At 37.4% G+C, this 10000-nt stretch overlaps 1 protein-coding gene across 2 annotated transcripts in view; it reads left to right on the top strand.

Annotated features, from left to right (window-relative positions):
* Positions 1 to 10000, top strand: part of LOC138966501 (uncharacterized) — an 18395-nt gene that overhangs the window by 7404 nt on the left and 991 nt on the right. The window lies entirely within an intron of this gene.

Genomic DNA, 10000 nt, shown 5'->3' with positions numbered 1-10000 from the left:
CCACACATAATCACAGTAACATGTAAAACAAGGTGACTCGGATGAAGCAGCCACCCAACTAATGTATTATGACAATGAGCAATCTGCACATAACATAAAACCATCAAAGCGATGTTCCTTAAAATAAAATGGTATCCAGGTCACTTGGGTTCAGTTATGTCATAGCATAAAACAGCTCACTGCTCCCATGAATTGTTCTGAGCCTTGCAATGATAAGTAAAGCAATGAGAGCAGATCTGATGCAGTGCACTGTCAATCATTGGCCGGCTGAAATATACTGCAATCTTGATGTAAATTACCATGTAATTTTCTTGGTGATATGGTCATCACTGCAGGCAGTAAAAGATCACCCAACGTTTTGCAATGAAGAACAATGAAGTTATTAGTCGAACAATAAATAAACAGACGAATAAAGATTGCATATTGTCAAATGCAATGGGGCTGGATCTCCCTGTTGAAGAACTTTGAGCAAAAGACCACAAATGAGCTAACAAAGAATACTGTACGAAAGTACGAAATGTTACATGCACTGCAAGATCTCCCTGTTGAGAAACTTTGAGTAAAAGATACCCATTTTATTGCAAAGAAGACATACAGAGTAACATGTATATGAACAGAGTGCGAAGAATTCAAACAAAGAAGACCCGACATTTTTAAAATTATGTCAAATGCAGAGTGGCAGAAAATGTGTTTCGTGAGGAACTTACAGCACACACAAACACAACTATTTGCAAAGTGTAAAAACAACACGAAGAGAGTGAGAAGAACGAGTAACAATTAAAAACATTGCAAGAAATAACAAAATGTCATATGCAGTGACGATTCTGCTGCGGAACTTTTAGTTTTAGTAACAAGTGACGAAGTTCCTGTAAATAGTTAACACGGTGTTCAAACAACATGAACAAAATGAGAAAAAGAGCAAAATAAATGCAATGGTGACAGTTCTTCGCGTACAGAAATGTTCAGTGTGTCGGTGACCAAAACAAGGAATTCTTGTGAAACCTAGACATATTGCATAACACCAGCGGCGGAGCACGCAAGAATAATGGTTCGATATGAAGACTCGACAGAGTAAACCCTATCATTATCTCCAGAGCGCTTCCAGTAGAGGCTGCCCGCGCTCGTTCACTGATACAAAAAGGTACCAAGTGTCGGTGTCTAACTGTCCCTCTCAGCGGGAGAGTTGCTTTGTCATAACCCCCTCCACTTCTGTTGTTTCAATGCCGGGGTGAGGTCAACGGTCAATCACAGCCCACCCCAGTCGCGAGACACTCAGCTGGTCGTGGGCTTTGCTTTGCTTAATCCGAATGTTGTACTCCGATGTAAGTAGACATAATAATAACAAGAAAATTTGCTGATTCAAATCAGCAGGTTCCCAGACGTTCCTTCATGTAATTTTTAGGTGAATGGTCAAAGTGGTTTCTTGCACACACTCAGTCATCTTGCACAACAATGCAACACAAAGGAACTTAGTCGATAAATATCGACAGGGGGCCGACAAATGGTTTAAATGTGAAATGTGTGTATATGGGTGTGGGTCTGAAACAAACAAACAAACAAACCATGTGAACCCCAAAGTCATGCGCCCACACGAACACACACACACACACACACACCCACGCGCTGTAGAACACACACATAATATAGTAAATACTTCAACACAGTGTGCGTATAATGTTGTATTTGTTTAGTTTCACTTTCAAAGAAACCACAAAAAAGAAATCAACATGAACAACTTCAGAGCTCTTACTTTGATTACAAACTGCATGATTTGGATAAAAGTTGATCGGTTTGATCTAATGCTGATTTCAGTTTTTTTCAGCGGCATAAGTCAGTGCTTCGTCTCGTATCGAAAACAAAAGCAGACGACAAATTTAGTCAGTTGGAGTTGTCTCCCGTACTCCTGTAGCATGCACTGATCTAAAAATAATCCACTATTCAGTTCCCACTGATCTAAAAATAACACCAGTGCAATTTCCTCGGTCGGGCTTTGCCACAGAAACTCACGGTTTAGTAAAATGTACAATGTATTTTCTGATTTGTGCGCAAAAGCTTTTTTTTTTCTTTCTTTTTTTTAACATAACAATGTTTAATGTCACTGTTTGTTTAAAAGAACATGGTCACATTTGTAAAAAAATGTTAAATTAGAAAATAAATAACATTTTGGTTCATGATTTTTCCTACACCTGTGCTGAAAATAAGAAATAAAAATGTTGGTATATAAGTCACTCAAATACAGGCAAGTATGCATGGCTCGGTTTGAGTTTGTTGCGGTTGACCCTGCACAATGCGATCTCTGATGTTTTTGAACAATTTTGTAATTCACAACTTCCTGTGTTACACAAACTCAGTGACGACCAATTTTGCCTTCACTCCTCCCATAGGGTGACGGATTTCACAACTTTCTACAGATGAACAACAATGTTGCCTTCACGCCTCCCATAGGGTGACGGATGTCACAACTTTCTGTGTACACAAACTGATGACGACATAAGCGCATGCGCAAACGCCTGCCGACACCCATAAGCTTCTATATATATATACGACTTGTGTGTGTCTGTGTGTCTGTGTGTGAGTTCGCGATGCACGGCCAAAGTTCTCGATGGATCTGTGATGGTGATGGTGGTGATGAGAGAGGTGAAGACAGAGTGGTGAAGGACTGTGATGGTGATGGTGGTGATGAGAGAGGTAAAGACAGTGTGGTGAAGGATTGTGATGATGGTGAAGAGGGAGGTGAAGACAGAGTGGTGAAGGACTGTGATGGTGATGATGGTGATAAGAGAGGTGAAGTCAGAGGTGGTGCTGAGAGAGGTGAAGATAGAGGGAATGAATGTGGTGATGATAGTGGTGATGAGAGAGGTGAAGACAGAGTGAATGACTGTGGTAATGATAGTGGTGACGAGAGAGGTGAAGATAGAGTAAATGACTGTGGTGGTGATGGTAGTGTTGAGAGAGGTGAAGATAGAGGGAATGACTGTGGTGGTGATGGTGGTGATGAGAGGGGTGAAAACAGAGTGAATGACTGTGGTGGTGATGGTGGTGATGAGAGGGGTGAAGACAGAGTGAATGACTGTGGTGGTGATGGTGGTGATGAGAGGGGTGAAGACAGTGTGAATGACTGTGGTGATGAAGATATAGTGAATGTCTGGGGTGATGATGGTGGTGAAGAGGGAGGTGAAGACAGAGTGGTGAAAGACTGTTGTGATACTGATGATGTTGATGTTGTTGATGTGTATGCAAATGTTTCTGCTGTTGATATTCTGCATGACTCTCTGGATGTTGGCAATGCGCATGAAATGGATAATGTTGTTGTAATGTCAGATGTTGATGTTCATTTTGACTCGTTAGATGTTGAGAATGTACGTAACAAATCTACTGTTAAAATAGATGTATATAATGTTGATAGTGAGATTGGAGATTCCTTTGGTTCTGAATATAGTATTGAGGATAATCCTGATATACTCTCCTGCTTAGCGCTTAATGTCTGTGGAATCACTTCAAAGCTAAAATTTCCTGAATTTGTGAAATTTATTGCCAAATATGACATTATTTGTTTTAGCGAGAGCAAACTTGATGATATTGATGAGATTAACATTCCAGGTTATATAGCATTCTATAAGAATAGAGGAACATTTCGCAGAAAATCAGGCGGTGTATTAGTTTTATTACGGGAAGTGTTTGCTAATAATATAACTATTTTTGAAGAAAAAAAGCTGTCACATAAGATAAAAGAAGAGATGAAAATATGGTATACATTTTTGGATGTAGAAATGTGTGAGAATGCGTTATTTTTTAAGTTAGATAAGAAAATACTTGGACGTGACACCCTTTTCTGTGCTTTATATATCCCCCCTGAAGGGTCACCTTACCATAACAAAGATGTTTATGCTGAACTAGAAGAGGTGTACATGCAGTTTGGGTTAGATAATGATTATGTTTGTCTGTTAGGAGACTTAAATTCCCGCACTGGTCATCTGAGTGAAATGTTGCATGAAGATGATCAGCATTCAGAAGGTTTTGTTGATAATGACTTGTTTGACTCTGATGAGGTTGGTACTCTAATAGGTGAGCGGGCCTCACAGGATAATAATACTAATAACCTTGGTTTTAAATTGATTGATTTTTGTAAAATAACTGGCTTAGTTATTGCTAATGGTAGAGTTGGCGATGATACAGGGGTTGGTAAATGCACATGTAAGGATAAGAGCGTTGTTGATTATTGCATCCTGTCAAAAGATTTGTTCTCGAAAGTTAATTATTTTTCTGTGATGGACTTTTGTGAAATGTATTCTGATGTACACTGTCCTGTTGTTTTGCATTTATTAAAACATAATGAAGTACGCGCTAATGATTGCCTAGCAGAAGTTGTGAAAAAAACCAAAAATGAAGATCTGCTGTCTAAAGATAGAGAAAAGGATAACAAGTACACAAAACCAAAATGGGACAATAACAATGGGACCAAGTTAGCTTTTGTAGTTAATCTGAATGAGGATGATATTTATACTGTTGAAACTAAATTACAAAATATGCTAGCTACAAGTGAGAGTACGACAACAGATGACGTTGATAGTGTTACTAATAAGATTTGTGATATTTTAAATTGTTCTGCTGAGAAAATCGGTGTAATTAAAAAACAAAAATTTATGAAAAAGCCACGTTCAAAGAAATTTAAACTACAACAACCATGGTTTAGTGCAATTTGCAAAGAGAAAAGAAAAATATTTTTACATGCGAAAAACAAAGCAAGACGGTTTAAAAATGTGTTCAATGAAGATGAAAAAAAGAGTGCTTTTAAAGAATACAAAAAGACAATAAAAAAGGAATGCAAGTCGTATCATAATGAGTTCGTTAAAACTTTGAGAAAGTTAAGAAGTACTGACCCGAAAGCATACTGGAATCTTCTAAATAAAAATAAAAAGAATAATTCCAAAACTAACTATCCAACTTGTTCTGAGTTTTTCGAACATTTCACTAAACTACAAGAGTGTGATGAAAATGAAATGGATGATAGTAATGAATATTTAAATGAAGCAAGTAATGAATTTCTTAATGCGCCTTTTACAAAGGAGGAAGTTATCAAATGTATAGACAAGCTAAAAAACAATAAGGCATGCGGTCAGGATAAAATAATTAATGAGTATTTAAAAGCGTCACATGATCGAATGATTGATATTTATGTATTGTTGTTTAATGTTGTTTTGCAGTCAGGAAAGGTTCCAACACAATGGGCCGTAGGTGAAATTATTCCATTGTACAAAAATAAAGGCTCTCAAGCTGACCCCACAAATTATAGAGGAATTACTATACTCAGCTGCTTCGGAAAACTTTTCAGTGCAATTTTAAATGATAGGTTATCAAACTTTTTGGAGAGTAATAACAAATTAGGTCAAGAACAAACAGGTTTCCGCACAGGTTTTTCAACACTAGACCATGTTTTTACTTTGCATTGTATATTAAATTTTTTTCTCAACAAAAAGAAGCGACTGTTTTGTGCATTTGTAGACTATGAAAAAGCGTTTGATAAAGTTCGCCGTGCTTTTTTATGGGAGAAATTAGTTAGTTCTGATGTTAATGGGAAGTTTTTAAAAACTGTAAGAAATTTGTATGAAAATGCCAAATCTTGTGTTAAAGTTAATAGTGAGTGTTCTGGATATTTTCCCAGTTTGTGTGGAGTTAGACAAGGGGAAAACTTGTCACCGTTGTTTTTTGCTCTATTTTTAAATGATCTAAAGCCTTTTCTGTTGGAAAACAGTAATGGTTTACAATCTATGTCAAGAGAGGCTATTGTGGCTGGAATGGATGATACGGATGTAAATGCTTTGTTTCAAATGTTTTTATTATTGTATGCGGATGATACTGTGATCTGCTCAGAGTCGGAAAAAAACCTGCAAGAATGTTTAAACAAAATGCACGAATACTGTTTAAAATGGCGTCTAAATATTAATGTAAACAAAACAAAAGTTATAGTTTTTTCCAGAGGTAAAATTAGAAATAAACCACAGTTTACGTACAATGGCAATTTAATCGAAGTAGTGTTTGATGTAATGTACTTGGGCCTTAAGATTAATTATAATAATACATTTTCAGTCGCACAGAAGAATCTATATGATCGTGCCTCAAGGGCAATGTTTGTTCTTTTGCGCACTTGTAGACAATTGTCACTACCTGTGGACATACAAGTTGACCTGTTCGATAAAATGATTGCTCCAATTTTATTGTATGGATGTGAAGTATGGGGTTTTGGTTCCTGTGAACTTGCTACTAAACTTCAATTGCGTTTTTATAAAATTGTTTTCAAACTAAAAAAATCAACTCCAAATGCTATGATATTTGGTGAACTTGGAAGATATCCACTAGATGTTAATATGAAATGTAGAATGCTTTGCTATTGGTATAAACTGATTAGTCCTATTCATAAAAATAAATTTTCAAGTATTGTGTATTGCTTTACTTATAGATTGTATATCAACAAGATGATTGAATCCAAGTACTTATGTTTCATTGAAAAAACCTTAAATGAAATTGGTCTCTCTGGCATTTGGACTTCTCAAGAAAATATTCAATACTCAAGTACATGGTTTAAAAAGAAAGTAAAAAGAAGTCTATATGACCAGTATATCCATAAATGGTTTACAGAAATTGGAACAAAAAATATGTTTTGGAATTATCGAATGTTCAAAGATATTTTTGCATGCGAAGACTACGTCACAACCCTGCCATATCAGCAATGTGTTTCAATGATGAAGTTTAGAACATTAAACAACAATTTACCTGTACAGAAAGAACGTTATCTTAACATCCCGAGGTCAGAAAGAACTTGCACCAAATGTGTATCGCATGACATAGGTGATGAATTCCATTATTTATTTGTCTGTGATTTTTTCAAAGAAGAAAGAGCTGAGTTGTTACCACCTTACTATTGGAAAAAACCTAATGCACTTAAATTTAAAAAGTTGTTTGCGACTAAGAAAAAGAAATTGCTAAAGAATATTTTGGACTTTACTAATAGAATTTGTAACAGTTTTTCATAATTTTTATTTTTTTATTTTCTATTATTTTTTTATTTTTTATTTTATTTATTATATTAGCATATATCATGATTGTATTGATTGTATTTATTGTTCAAAATGCCCCCATGGGTTATGGACCAATAAACTTGAACTTGAACTTGAACTTGCTTCAAATTTGGTGGGCATATTCAGGTAGACCCGGTACAGGACACAACCTGGTCGATATTTCAACACGTGCTCTCAGCGCGCAGCGCTGAACCGATTTTGGTTCCACCTCAGCTATTTTGGTTCCACCTCAGCTACCCGGGCCCCCATACCGACACACCAAAGCCAAAGTTCTCGGTGGATCTTTTTCAAATTTGGACACCGTATTCAGCTACACCCCGGACACAATATCATCGATGAGATATTTCAACACGTGCTCTCAGCGCGCAGCGCTGAACCGATTTTGGTTTTTGTGTTCATTTCACCATTATAAGTAACTCTTCCTTATCTTCTCATCTTCTCCAGGTTTTCAGCGTTTACCTCCCTTCCTTCGTATGGTACACTATATGAGTGGGGCGTCTTCGGATATTCCCGGCGTTCTGTTACTATTTTTAGAAGGTCACCGCAGTGTCCAGAACGTAAATTGGACCCGTAAATTATCCTCACTGTAAAAGTGCAAAGGTCGAATCAATTTATAGCCACGCGAAAAATACACTGTCATCTATCTCTCTATAGATACGGCTTCTCTGTGTTTGTGTGTGTGTGTGTGTGTGTGTGTGTGTGTGTGTCTCTCTATGTGAGCAACACCTGGGGATTGTTCAGTTCTGTTTGTGATGTGGTCTGGCGGCTTTTGTGTATTTGTATGTACTGGCTTTCCTTTCAAAAGCCATAACAGTTCAAAAGGGCTTACAGATAAGCTATAAATTGCTTAATCCTATTTGAGTGGAGTTCGCCTCCAAAGGTGATTAACACGGTCACATTCGTCGACAAGGATGGGACTCGATATGGTCAGGAATGGCATTATGGCCACTGAATCATTTTCGTGCTGTTCCCATTCCACGAACCTGGGAGGGACCTAAGCTTGGCGGGTCCATTGTTCGGACCCGGCGAAGCCGGCGTACGGCTCTAAGTACTTCTTCCCGGCGAAGCCGGCTACCCGGCGAAGCGGGTATTCATTCTAGTTCAGCTATACATACATGTGAGCCAACGCCAGCGTAATACGAGGGCTCATGGCCCTAGAATGAGCCCAGCGCAACCACTACCAAGCTAAACAGGCTCGTTAATTTCACTGCCTTTTGCACGAGCGGCGGACTACGGTCATTGTGAAAAAATGCAGTGCGTTCAGTTTCATTCTGTGAGTTCCACAGCTTGACTAAATGTAGTAATTTCGCCTTACGCGACTTGTTTGTTGTTGTTTAAACAGTATTTTATTCGTAAACAGACACATGATAATATAACAACATCATTAACACGTCGCGTAAGGCGAAATTACTACATTTAGTCAAGCTGTCGAACTCACGGAATGAAACTGAAGGCACTGTATTTTTTTCACCAAGACAGTACAGCTTCGTCAATCCCCGCGTGAAGGAAATCGCTCACCTTCCACGTGCAAAACGTAGTGATATTGACACTCCAGATTAGCGCGGTAGCGTATTGTGCTAAGCAGGAAAGCGCGCTTTTCTGTATTCTTGTTCTTTTCTTTCTTTATTTGGTGTTTAACGTCGTTTTCAACCACGAAGGTTATATCGAGACGGGGAAAGGGGGGGAGATGGGATAGAGCCACTTGTCAATTGTTTCTTGTTCACAAAAGCACTAATCAAAAATTTGCTCCAGGGGCTTGCAACGTAGTACAATGTATTACCTTACTGGGAGAATGCAAGTTTCCAGTACAAAGGACTTAACATTTCTTACATAGGCCTACTGCTTGACTAAAATCTTTACAAAAATTGACTATATTCTATACAAGAAACACTTAACAAGGGTAAAAGGAGAAACAGAATCCGTTAGTCGCCTCTTACGACATGCTGGGGAGCATCGGGTAAATTCTTCCCCCTAACCCGCGGGGGGTTGTATTCTTGTTAACTTTCTGAGCTTGTTTTGAATACAACCTATCATATCTATATTATATTTTTGGAATCAGGAAATGATAAAGAATAAGATGAAATCATTTTTGGATCGATTTCTTAAATTGTAATTGTAAGACTAATTAATCTATTTTCGTTAATTGTGATCACATTTTAAGAGTAAACATGGCATATGTATATATTTTTAAATTCAAAATGTGATGAAGAATACGATGCAATCAATTTTAAATCTGTTTGCGAAAAATCGATTTTAATGACAACTTTAATGAGCAAACTCATTAATTAAATTTTAAGCCTCCAAGCTGAAATGCAATACCAAAGTCCGGGCTTCGTCGAAGATTACTTGACCAAAATGTCAACCAATTTGGTTGAAAAATGAGAGCGTGACAGTGCCGCCTCAACTTTCACGAAAAGCCGGATATGACGTCATCAAAGACATTTATAAAAAAAAAATGAAAAAAACATCTGGAGATGCCATACTCAGAATCTCTCATGTCAAGTTTCATGAAGATCAGTCCAGTAGTTTTCTCTGAATCGCTCTAAACACACACACACACACACACACACACACACACACACACACACACACACACACACACACAGACACACACACACACACACACATACACCACGACCCTCGTCTCGATTCCCCCCTCTACGTTAAAACATTTAGTCAAAACTTGACTAAATTTAAAAAGGAGCACAACAAGTTTAAAACTGATGATAAGTGCTCACATTAACATGCCTGAAATTTCATCATGGCGGAATATGATCAATGCGACACATTTAAAAAAAAAAAAAAAAAGGAAATAAAAGAGAAGAGAAAAACAAGAAGGAAAACTTTGTTTTAATTATCGAACACAATCTGTGTCAATACCAAAAACGAAAACAAATACAAAACGAGAACGAAAAACACAACAA

Source organism: Littorina saxatilis, linkage group LG5 (assembly GCF_037325665.1).
Source record: "Littorina saxatilis isolate snail1 linkage group LG5, US_GU_Lsax_2.0, whole genome shotgun sequence".
In the NCBI taxonomy this organism is placed as follows: Eukaryota; Metazoa; Mollusca; class Gastropoda; order Littorinimorpha; family Littorinidae; genus Littorina; species Littorina saxatilis.
This window is presented reverse-complemented; position numbering and strand designations above follow the sequence as displayed.